Here is a 13,028-nt window from a genome sequence, read left to right as displayed (position 1 = left end):
TCCAATCTTACATTGTGTGGGATTGGATCTTATGAGTTTCAACCCCTCTTTTGAATGTAAAGTCTCTCCCCTAAGTGAAAACCATCGAATCCTAGCAAACCTCCCTTCTCTCTCCTCGGAGTTGGAAGAGGGGAGAACAACTAGGGTTCGATCGCGATTTTTCGCTTTACATTTTGGTGAACCCGACGTGAACATCCTTTCTGATTTTTCATGCTTAGATCTGAAAAAAAAATTGATTACATTTCCATGTTTGATCTTTTGCAAAATTTTAGAGGTGATTGCATAAAAACCCTAAATTTTCTTTTTAATAATTGAACTTGCAAAATGTCTAAATGTTAATGCCTGTTTCAGATCTGCCCTTCTATTACAAATTTTCAATTCATATTTGTGCTTTAATTCTGAAAATTAAGTGGTTAAATGTCAAAACCCTAATTTTTGAAACCCTCTTAATTCAACCTTTGTCCGACAAATTGACCAATCAAAACATCTCTAAATCAACTGTAACTTTGGATTCTGCAATAAAATCACAATATCCTTCATCCCTGAAAATTTGGAAAAAAGTTGCGAGGACCGTGTTGCACTCCAAGCGCCATCGTCCCCGACATTTTTTCCAAAATTTCGGGAGCGAGATCTTGCTGTATTTTCCTGCTAAAATCCAGAATTTTGGCTGATTTTGTCAATTATAACACTTTCAAAATTACAGTCAAAGTTGGTCTTGCGATTGCTTGGTCTAAGGCTTCTAATCATTCAAAAATCATTGAAATTAAAATTTTGTGTCAAAATTGCATTTTTATTATCATAAATCTGAAAATTGTGTTTGCATTCATTCGAAATTTCAGTGCTTTATTCAAATTCTTGCATTTTGTGACTTTTGAAATTAAGTGCTTAATTACAACAACTTTGATTTCCGCTTTCAAAATTGAATTTTGCGTGAAATTGAGTCAATTTTCAAATTTCAAAATTTGCATTGCTCTTGACATTCCCTCTAAACTCATAAAATTCAAAATTTCAGTTTCTCTCTCTTTTTCAAAATTCAAAATTTTGCATTTTTTGACAATCTTGATAGGGTTCAATTTTGAATTTGCAACTTTAATTTGGCCTATCTACAGATCGTAAAATCACTCAATTTTTTCAGATTAGCTCTAAAATCATCATACCTTTCATCCCTGCAAATTTCGAAAAAAGTTGCAAGGACCGTGTTGCACTCCGGGCGCCACGGTCCCGGACATTTTTTCCGAAATTTCGGGAGACTGTTGTGATTGCATTTAACAGCTTAAATCCGGAAGATTGGCTGATTTTACTGAAAATTGCTACCTCTAAATTCAAAATCTTCTCTCTCTTTCTAGTGCATGAGTTTTACAACAATAAGCCCTACTTACACTATTCCCATTAGACGAAGCCGTAGAATTAAGTCTTTCCGAGGTTTAACTACTGAGGAGATGGAACCTAATTTTAATAGCCTTTTTAACGAGGACATTGGTAATTCCTCTAATCCTCCTAATGATGAAGAAGCTCTCCATGAGGTTTCTGTAGAACAACTTTCGAAATTGGATAACCAATTTGACGATTTTCGACAATGGATGTCTCAAGAATACCCTGATAGTCAAGCTCTTCCTTTAATTGAGGGTCTAAAATGTATGCTTCAAAGTGATAAGAATGGAATTGATATTTTGCGTGGTATTGCACACATTGTGGATTCAAATGTGATGCCTATGAAGAGTTGTGCCGAAACCTTAGGTTATACACAACCTCCTACCCAAGACAATCATTCTATTCCTTTGACGACTCCTATTGCTAGTATACCTACTTTTACATCAAACATAATGGCTACTTCAACACAAGACATTCCTCCTATGATCACCAGTCATGGGGGCAACCCTTCTTCCTCAATTAACCCTCTTCCTTCATTCAATCCGACTTCTTCATTCATTCCTCCAATGAGTGTTCCTATTACATCTTCACAAATGAACATGACGCAAGGGGGCAATTCATTTAACCATTCCATTCCTCCTTGTAGTGTTCCTCTTGTCCAGTCATCTCCTATGACTAATTATCATAGAGTCCCACCACCTTACTCTTTACCTTCTTTCAATAACATAACACCTCCATCTCAATCTAACACATCCAATATGAATTCTTCGACTGAAGAGACCATTAACAATCTAGCACAAACTGTCTCTTCTTTACAGCAACAAATTGCCTCTATGAATCTATCTAAATTCAGTGTGCCCACATTTGACGTTGCGAGCCCACTTTCTCTTGACATTGTTCAAGCTATCCCTCCTAAACATGTTGAAATCCCGCATTTGGAGCTTTATAATGGTAAAGGAGATCCTCTAACACATGTTAAGACTTTTCAAACAATTTGTACTGATTTTGCTTATGACCAAAGGTTGCTTGCAAAACTGTTTACTAGAACATTAAGAGACAAAGCCCTACAATGGTCTTGCTCGTTGCATTCTTATTCTATTACTTCTTTTGAACAACTTGCAAATGCTTTCATTCAACAATTTCAAAACAATATAAGTCCTAAAGTTACTTTGATTGATTTAATGCATTGTAAACAAGGTGTTAAAGAAAAAGTGACTGATTTCATTGGTAGATATAAGCATTTGTACGCTCAAATTTCTTTTCCAGTGCCTGACAATGATATTCAAAGAATCTTTATTTCTAATTTACAAAAAGATATTCGAGACAAACTTCTATTTTCTGAGTTTACTTCTTTCCAACAGTTGTGTGCAACTCTTCACAATTATCAACTGACTGTGAGTCAAATGGAACAATCACATCCTATGGCTCCGAGTGATAAGGGTGATAGCAGTCAACAACCATTTGGGAAGTTTAAACCGAACAGAGATTCCATCAAATTCAATGAAAACATCATCAACAACAATGTGAGTGCAGCATCAGGTGTGCCTCCTATTTCTAAATTTTTCAAGAAAGAAAGAAAGTATACTCCTTTGAATGAATCATTGCATAGTATTATGAATAAGTTATTGGAACAAAATGTGCTTACTCTTCCTCCTATAAGACAAATTGATCCTGCAAAGATTACTTCACCTTATTTTGATAACAAAGCCTTTTGTCAATTTCATCGTCAGCCTGGTCATGATACTGAGAAATGTTTTTCTTTAAAAGGTAAAATTCAAGATTTGATTGATAATAATACTATTTCTGTTTCTGGAGTGAATGATAAAGGCAACACATCTGTAGCTCTTCCTAATCAAAATCTTCAGATTTTCACTGATCCATTGCCTTCTCATACCTCTAATGCGATTGAGGCTAATGATTCCTCTCTCTCATCTGATGGTCTTGTGTCTATGACTCCGAATGTGATTAACTTTGTAGAGCAGCAAGAAATCCCTAAAGAACCTTCCATCACATTTGATTCCAGTGAAACCATTAGGGCACCTGATGGTCCTTTATACATAGTTGCAAAAGTCAAGAATACACCTTGCCGTGGAGTGCTTATTGATCCTTCATGCATGGTTAATGTTATTACTGAAGAATTTCTTTTTACTTTGCAATTGAATCAAGTGATCTATGACAAAACAGATGTGATTGTAAAATTATTTGATGCATTTTCTTCTCCCGCAATTGGTTCTATTACATTGCCTATTGAGGTCCATAACAAATCCCTTGATGTGAACTTTGCTATTATTCCATCTTCCAAACAATTTCGTGTGAAGCTTGGCTATCCTTGGCTATCTTCCATGAAAGCTATTGCTTCTCCTATTCACAAGTGTTTGAAATTTCCCCATAATGGTGAAGTCGTTACTGTCAATCATAGTCTCTTTAAACCAGCTGAAAGAACTTCTAGTGTTCCTATAGATTACTTTTGGCCTAAACAATTCCAATCTCTTCCTCCGCGAAGTGATCATCTTTTCAAATCTTATCAAAAGTGGAAAACAGATATGATCTTATCTCTAAGTGAACCTAGAACACCTAAACTTGATATTCCTATCATTCTTGAGAAGGAAGTTCTTCCTTTGAAAGATAAAACTAATGTCTTTCCTCAAGAAGATTCCCAACCCATCCCTATGGATGTGGCTATGTCTATGCCTAATAAACTTCCTAAGAGTACACCTATACCTCCTCGTCATGATGGACTTGGTCTTCTCCCTAAACCAAATATTCCTCCTTTATATGGAGCAGTTCCTCCTCCTTCTTTTTATAGAGAGAAGAGACCTTCTTCTTCTCCTATTATCCAGCCTAAGAGACCACAACCTAAACACCCAAGTGCTAAGGATGAGAACATTCCTCCTCCTCAATCTTCTCCACTTCCTACTAAGACTAGACGAAATCATTCTGCACGTGAACGCTGACGAAAGCGTCGTCTTAGAGCTCAAGCAGCTGCTTCTCAAACTTTGCAATCTCCAAAAACACCTTCAACAAGCATTATTCCATTCTCTCCTCAGCCGGACATTGAGCCTAAATCTCCTAAACATAAGATGCATGATGATCTTGATCCTGTGCGAGTTAAAGATCCTATTTTTATAAATCTTGATGACAATATAGATGAAAATATTACTCCTCTTGCTTCTGATAGTGAATATGAACTTGTTGATGTTGATAACCATTTATCTAATGAATTTTCTAAAGCACTTATCCTAGCTCCTAGACAAGAACAATGTGGCTCGGAACATGAACATAGCCCTTGTTTGGATCTTGTGATAGCTCCATCTGCTGTGTTGGATGTTCCTCCTCTAGCGTGTTCCCTGCCTTCCCGAAACATTGATCAGCAAGATCGGGGGGTAGATGACGTGCTAGACTAGTTACATTAGCATAGCAGATTCTCTCCCCCTCTCTTTTGTTACTTCTTCTATATGTTATTCTCATTCTTCTATTTGTTGTCCTTGGTGTTGTCTACTTGAGGACGATGCAAAGCATTGAGATCTCTCGGTCTCTCTCATGTTGACTCAAAAGACACATGTGTTCCCTTCTTCTAGGTGACCTTCCTTGATTGGGGAATGAAGAACAATTATGCATACATACATATGATATATATACATGAATTATCATACAGCATACTGACCCCGAGGAAAGTGAAGTCACCTCGTGCTTTATGTTTTGTGTCTATTATCCTTGGGTTTATCTCACACTTGGGGGCTAAATCCTTGCGATAATGTGCTCCTTTCTCATTTCTTATGTGTATCACTACGTTAAAACAATCACCCCTGGTGAGGCGTGTGCGATCGCTTTAACGTAGGGGGGCATACATCCTGTTCATATCTTTTCAAGATACTTGAAAATTTCTTGGTAAATTTAACCTTGCCTTGAAAATTTTTGATATCTTTCTTGCATGACTCATAGTGAGGGAACCTTACTACTGACAGTCATGGTTCTCCCTCGTGATCTTCCCTTTTACTTTGTCAATCGAAGTCGTAAGATCCTTAGTCCACTGGGGGCTTGGTGTATCTTGCCTCCTTGACGTGGTGAAAGTCTTTCAATGTTGTTTCCTTGTACTTTATCGGAAGTATGAGCATACATACTCCCGCTAAAGTGGGGGCTAAATGTAGCGTCCTAAAATTGTGACACTTGCAATTTCGACTGCATTTCGGTCTTCACGATGGCGACGCAACACACAACCTGAATGGAGACCCCGAAACTTGCTCACGACACTGAAAACTGCATTTTTCAAGCACCCTGGCCTGAACCTCCTTGCACCTTGCCGTCCCGGGAGGTGGGACCAGAGCGCCCAGTGCCCTGGTCCCTCAGGACCAGGGCGCGCCCTGGTCCCCAGGACCATGGCGCCCATCGCCCTGGTCCCTGGGTCCTATTTTGGGCCCGGTCTCCTAAGGGGCTCGGGTCTTTTTTGTTTGCAATTTGGAAATTACATTTCCTGGTCGGCCTAAGGTCGGGAAAATCAGTCTATCAGCCCTAATTGACAAGTATATAAACTACATTTTTCTCTCTCATTTGGGATGAGGAGGATAGGTGTAAAAAGCGTGGAAACTATACTCAAGCATTCAAGCATTCCTTCAAGCAATTGATCATTTCAAGTCTCCATTCAAGGCTAAGTGTTGCATTCAAGACAAGGATTCAACCATTGAAGAGGATATCACATACTACATGCTACAACATACAACATACAACATCTATACCTTTGCACATAAGGATACAAACATCCTTAGAACAAGGTATTAGTACTTGTTTTACAGTCATTTACATTTACAGCTCTTGCTCATTTCTTGGTTAATTCCAAAACCGGGGTTTGACCTAAAGGCAAACCCCTAATCCCTAACCCCCCAATCGTCTTCGCTTTTCTGTGTGTAGGTTGCAGGTACGCAGCTGAAATTGAAGATCTGGAATCCTTGTGCAGAGACGAACAGATCCCCCTTCGTTTCGCGGATTTTTCGGAGGACCGTGGCGTCGGGTGCCATTGTCCTGACAACTTTTGCTCAAATTTGCAGGACAGGGCCGTATCGACATTCTACTGCTAATTCCAGGTCCGCAGCTTCATCCTATAACCCGAACTCAGTTTATAAGCGAATCTTTATGACTTTCTATGTATTCTTAGCTTAATTTCCTTAACAACATTCTTTACAAAAGAGGGTAGCCTTGCTTTCCTAACCCTTGAAATTCATTTAGCATCCAATCTTACATTGTGTGGGATTGGATCTTATGAGTTTCAACCCCTCTTTTGAATGTAAAGTCTCTCCCCTAAGTGAAAACCATCGAATCCTAGCAAACCTCCCTTCTCTCTCCTCGGAGTTGGAAGAGGGGAGAACAACTAGGGTTCGATCGCGATTTTCCGCTTTACAATTCTAAAATGATTTATTTTAGACCAAAATAACAAGATATTAGTGATTTATGTTAAATGCTCTCTAAAATTTTCTATAACTTAGATGCATACAAGTTTTTTAGGATCTGGATTATGAAGAAATGGGCTCTATTTATAGGAAAAATGAAGCAATGGATGCTTTAGATTGAGTAATCTCAACAAGGGCCAGGATTGAATGACATTCAATCCATGTGATGGCTTTCAACCCAATCTCAGGATAACAAGTGTCCATATGAGATAGGTTGAGAGGAGAGGGAATAAGCATTAAATGCTTGACATGACCTGAGAGTTAACTTGGGAGTTAAGGTCAAGGTTAGGTTGAATGAATAAAATCTTTTTTCAAAGAATAAAGCTTTTATCCAATGGATAAACTCTTGTGCAAAAGCAAAAGGGATAACCATGGTCAAATCAATAAATGTTTGAGGAGACACATGAGTGCAAGTTGAAATAACTATAAATGGTTATGTAAGAGCCATTAATGGTCATGTAAGAATCATTAGTGGTTTTGGAAGACTTTAGGGGTTAGCTTGTTGGACACACAAAGCATTTAATGCTTTTCAAAAACTTTGAAGTCTTTGAGAAGTGACTCCAAGTTGTTTAGGAATGTGACAATAATTAGGGGATGGATTAGGCTAATTGGGAAGGGGTTAGAAGAATCTAGAAGGGGGTTTTAGGAATGCAAGTGGATTTGGTGGGTGAGGGAAAATAGGGTTTTATTTAAAATAAAATTATTTTATTTCAATAAATGTGTGCAAGTTACATTTGTAGGAAAATGCAAGTGAGGGGGTTTATGATTTAAATAAATGTTTTATTTAATTTATTTAAAAGAGGAAAAAAGGGGATTAAATGAAATAAATATGATTTATTCATTTAACTAATTTGTGAATTTGGTATAATGAATTAATTAAAATAAATTGAATAATTTATTTAATTAATAGTAGAATGTTTCAAAGTGGATTAATTAAATATTAATTTAACTAACTGATGGCTAGTGGATTTTTTAATCAAATAAATAGGAAATATTCATTTAATTAAACTGGACAGATTTATGTGACTACATTTGCCCCTCTTTGAGACAGTGTGGTTTATCGCGTCGTTTCAAAGAAAGAAAAATAGGTGTGAAGAAATGCCCCATAAAATATTAATTTAATGGGTGGTATGCCCCCTCGAGGGATGGGCCAAATTTTTTTGAAAAATCGGGCGATCTCTTGAAAAAGAATGAAAATTGGCAAAGTGATAGAAGAGAAGAAGTTAGCCATGTTAGTGAAAAATAGAAGAAATCAGAGATAAAATGGAGAAATGGGAGGCTTGGAAAGTTCACGAGGACCATGGTGGTGAGCGGGGGAAAGTTACAGTTACGGCGAAGGGTTTATATGGGGAGAAAGGGATGAAAATAGGCTCATTTGTAATTGCGATCATAGTGAAACTTTAGCTCTGATAGTGACCTTTTGGAAGAGCAAGGAGCAATCAAGATGCTGGTACCAGTAGTAGAGCACCGATTTGAGTGAGTCCGATGATTCCAGCGGCCAGATGACTATGGACCAACGGTATGTGAATTGGAGTTTTTTAATTTTTTCCTTTTTTGATGCATTTTTACCTAGGTTCAAGTTGAGTCGAGACAATAGAGCTGAAACTGTGTTTTGGTGCTTTTGTCAATTTAATTAGCGCTATTATGTCGCAATGGCATTATTGTGTAGTCGTTTTAGCACTTTTGCAAACCTTAGCGCTATTGTATAGCTGTTTGAGCACTATTGTGTTTGTAGCGCTATTGAAGAGTCATATGAGCGCTATAGATGTGAAGCAGCGTTATTGCTTAGGTGTTGTAGCACTTTTGTAGTTTAAGCGTTGTTGTATAGTTTATTGAGTGCTTTTGTTAAACGATTAGTGATTTTGTATGGAATGAGCACGTTTGTGTGCAAAATGGCACTTTTGTACAGAAAAATAGATGCCCCAGTTTTTTAACAGAGAATCTTTGGATGCCAATGATGGATGGATGGAGATGTGAAGTGAGAGTTATTTTGATCCATAGCAGCCCTGATGAGACTTAGGTCATTAGGATAAATGTCTATTGAAGTCTAGGTGTGTCATGATTGCTTACTTGTTGAGACCCGAAGATACTTGATCAGAGTATCTATTGATAGTCTAAGTTGAAACTTAAGAAAGTTTGAAACAAAACAATTGATGATGATGGTTGATATACTTGTGTAGGAGGATCTGTGTGTCTTACAGTTGTGCGAAAGGCATCCTGCCACATAGGGGCTGTGTGATTGATTGATAGATGCCAAGGTTGATTGCATTACAATGATTAGGTTGTATGACATGATGTATATGCCCGTGATTCGGATGAATCACAGTTTGATGACAGCATTGGCAGAACGCTGGCACAGTGAGACATGCATATTTCACTTGGCGCAAGGGGAGATGACTATGACACTAGAGGATGTATGGCGCATCCTGCATATGCCTATTTGAGGTGAGCTGGTGACATATGATAGAGTGTGGTGGACCCTAGTGGTACAAAGATTTTTTGATGAGGACGTGTATATTGATGATGGCTCGATAGCCTGGGAGGATATCGTTGCATTGTACGAGCCATTACTAGCAGTGTTGTTAGGGATCATTGGGGGGCTACTATGTCCTAATAGGCGATCACATGGTCTAGTCGTTGGTTGGGGGCATGTTATTGAGCAGATGATTACAGAGGGGACCCGATTTACATGGGGACCGTGCATGCTAGCGCACTTATATCAGGAGCTTTATGAGGTAGTATACTGCAGGAGGGGCTCATTGGCAGTGGGAGTGATGTTGCTGCATATTTGGGCATGGGAGCACTTACCGGTTACTTGACCTATGAGTCTGAGATTTTAGGCAGTCAACCAACCCTATGTATTTATGTATAGCGGTATGATGAGTCAGCCCCACCTAGGGAAGTTAGAGGGGTGGCAGCAGGCGTTGGATGATGCAGAGGCGTTGTCGTATGTATTTATGACCTGATTCCTCATTGGGAGGACAGCTTACCATGTAGAGAGACAAGTGTCAGACAAAGTTTTGAGATAGTTTGGATGGCAGTAGGGATTGCCTAGGGGATCAAGGGAGTATGCCAGGGTGGTACGAGAGAGGTATGCATGGGGGCCAGTACTACCTTATGATTAGGCATTGGCAGAGTTTCAAATGCTACAGGTGAGGCCATGGGATATACAGCCGAGGGTGGTAGATGTAGGGGTGTCAGAGGAGTATACGCAATATATGGTGGCTCATCCGATACTTCAGATATCAGATCTGGCAGAACCAATTCCTGATTTTGAGGAGGATAGGGGACAGAGACAAAGGAGGAGAGGAGGTCGAGGACTGATAGTAGGTGGATGAGGGAGGGGAGATGGTGGTGATGGAGGAGGAGGAGGGTGGGTGGTGGAGGTGGTAGATTCGCAGGTGGAGGTGGAGTTGGTGGGTGGGTTCGACAGAGATGAAGAGGTGGTTTGCCACTACGGATATCACAGGGTCCTTTGATACAGGGAGTAGTTAGATTGGGGGGGAGAGGTATGGAGAGGGAGGTATCGATGGATATAGGGGAGGAGCCACTGGAGATCTTCGAGATCATATGATATTATATTTGTAGACTTGACTTACAGCAGTCGAGACATAGGTGGAGGATCTAGAGGCGGAGGTGGTAGCCAGAGATGTGCAGCTATTTGCATGAGAGTCAAAGCTGACTGTAGTGTTGCAGGAGAGAGATCAAGCCATGGACAGGGTGATCTAGTTGCAGGAGAGAGTGAGGATTTTGGAGGGAGTACAGGGATAGTGGCCATCTGTGGAGGCATTGGTGAGGGAGGTATGGAGAGCAGGTGGAGAGATTGATTACTAGCGAGGCCTCTATGAGCAGGAGGTGCCATCTAGTCAGTGGGTACTGAGTTATTCATAGATGCATCAGGAGAGATCAGAGCAGTCTCAAAGGATGCAGAGCAGTGGGGGTGTGATGGGTCCTCTTTGGAGAGATAGATCAGGTGGTGCAGGAGTGAGTGGGGGTTTGATGGGTCCTCCACATAGAGATAGATCGGATGGTGCAGGGACTAGTGGGGGAGCAGGTGGTGAGAATGGTGCAGCATCTGATCTGAGTGGCATCTGAGAGAGAATTTTGCATGCATGTATTTATATTGTCATTTTGGACTATAACTTGGATGGCTCTTGGTAGCTGATTTTTTTGGACTTCATTGTACTCTGAGATATGAGATGATATATATGAGGAGATCCCATATTTTGTGATGATATGCATGTTCATATGTATGGAGTTTATGCTTGATGGTGATTTCATGATTTATGCTTTCATGGATATTTGCTCTTTGCTATATGCATGTGTTTATGAGATGATTCCTAGATGTATGTTTTTATGATGATTTATGCCTACATGATGTCTATATGTATGACGTGATGCTAACATGTATATGCAGGTTTATATATGTGTGCATGATGTGTTGGTGTATGCAATGCTATGATGATTATGTATGCACAATAAAACGATGATTTATGATGGTATAGATAGTATTTTGTACTTTATATCAATATAATGATGAGATAATGATATGCAATGTTTTTTAGGATTTTATGCAGTGAATGAATGATTTATATATGTAAATGCATCTAGATGTTGAATGTAACAAATGTAAAGTACAAAATGATGATATCTAAATGAACATATATGGATAATGTATATGAACTTATGTGGAAACAAATGGTTTTGTTTATGAATCTAAATGGTGATGTGAAATGATAATGTAGTGATAAGGTGACTCATGGATAATGACACCTTAATGCAATTAAAAATGAATGTATGTTTGTAAGGAATCCTAAATGAAAGGCTTTGAATGAGTATAAAAATATACTAAATGGATAAATGAATTTACTTAACTTAATGGATGGATAAATAGGTGTATGCAATGATAAATGATGATAAATGATAAATAAGACTAATGTCAATAAATGATAATGAACAATATGTAACTTTATGCATCTAAATGATATGAAATGCACTTGATGTAAATGCTATTAAATGTAATGATAATGATATGATCATGATAAATGAATGCAAGGTTGTTTAGACTTTTCATGATGCACTGATGATGTATCAAAGTACTCTTGTCGCGATTGTTATCCAAGACCAGCTTAATTTCCACATAACTGTTCATATATTAACTTTGTTCACACTTTCATGCAAAAAAAACTATGTATATAAATATTGAATGAGTAAATGGATGGACGATATGCAACGGAATGCAATATAAACAGATGAGATGAAATGATGATCCATAGTGCTTTATTTTTCATCATCGAGCTTGTAAATGTGGTAAGAGAATACAAGCAACTTGACATAATGATTCAAGATGACCGGAGTATTTCTTACATGGATTTTGATATAGCAAGTTAATACAAACAACTTGGTATAATGGGTCAAGTTGACCTGAGTATTGCTTGTGGAATAGACAAGGATCATCTCCTTTCATGCATGACTTGGATCATCCTCCTTGATCTTGGGCTGATCATATCCTAAGACAAGTTCATACCGTAATAAGAGATAAAGACCTTTATTCAATTTGGATGAGGTAGGAGGAACCAAAGAAAGAGCATTGTACCTGCAAGCAAACAACATATACATAAAGAATAAAGAATATGGATCCTTGGTAATGGTTTATGCTCATATGGTCGAGGTATACACTGTAGTCAGCAAGCCATAGTGATCTATGACTGTATTTTTGCCTATGATCACGTAGCTTAGTGAACTTCCCATGTAGACACCATTAGGACATGCCCCAGAACTTCATCAGAATAATGCGTAGAAGATACACAAACAAATGTTGTAGGAACCTAATATGAATAAATAGCCCGTAAATCAACCAAGTATTTGATAGCTTCAAACAGAATTTTCTTGTCAAAGAAAATGTCATCTTGTCTTTGTGTTGTTAAGGAAGGATGCATCGTTGTTGAAGACAGTTTGTGTATTTTGATGTTGATTGTTTGGTTGATCAGATAAGTGGTGATCGTTGGAGTTTTTCACAATGTTTTGTTTGGTATCTACTGAGATGAGTATGTACAAGGTGTTGCCATTTTTTTTTGATTGTTTGATGTTTTCTAATGTTTTGGGATTTTTGTGAGATAGTTTTGAATGTTTTTGTATTTTGTGAGACAATTTAAAATGTTTTTGGTATTTTGTGAGACAATTTTCCAATGTTTTGTGGATTTTGTGAGACAATTT

Source organism: Cryptomeria japonica, chromosome 5 (genome assembly GCF_030272615.1).
Source record: "Cryptomeria japonica chromosome 5, Sugi_1.0, whole genome shotgun sequence".
NCBI classification, from domain to species: Eukaryota; Viridiplantae; Streptophyta; class Pinopsida; order Cupressales; family Cupressaceae; genus Cryptomeria; species Cryptomeria japonica.
This window is presented reverse-complemented; position numbering follows the sequence as displayed.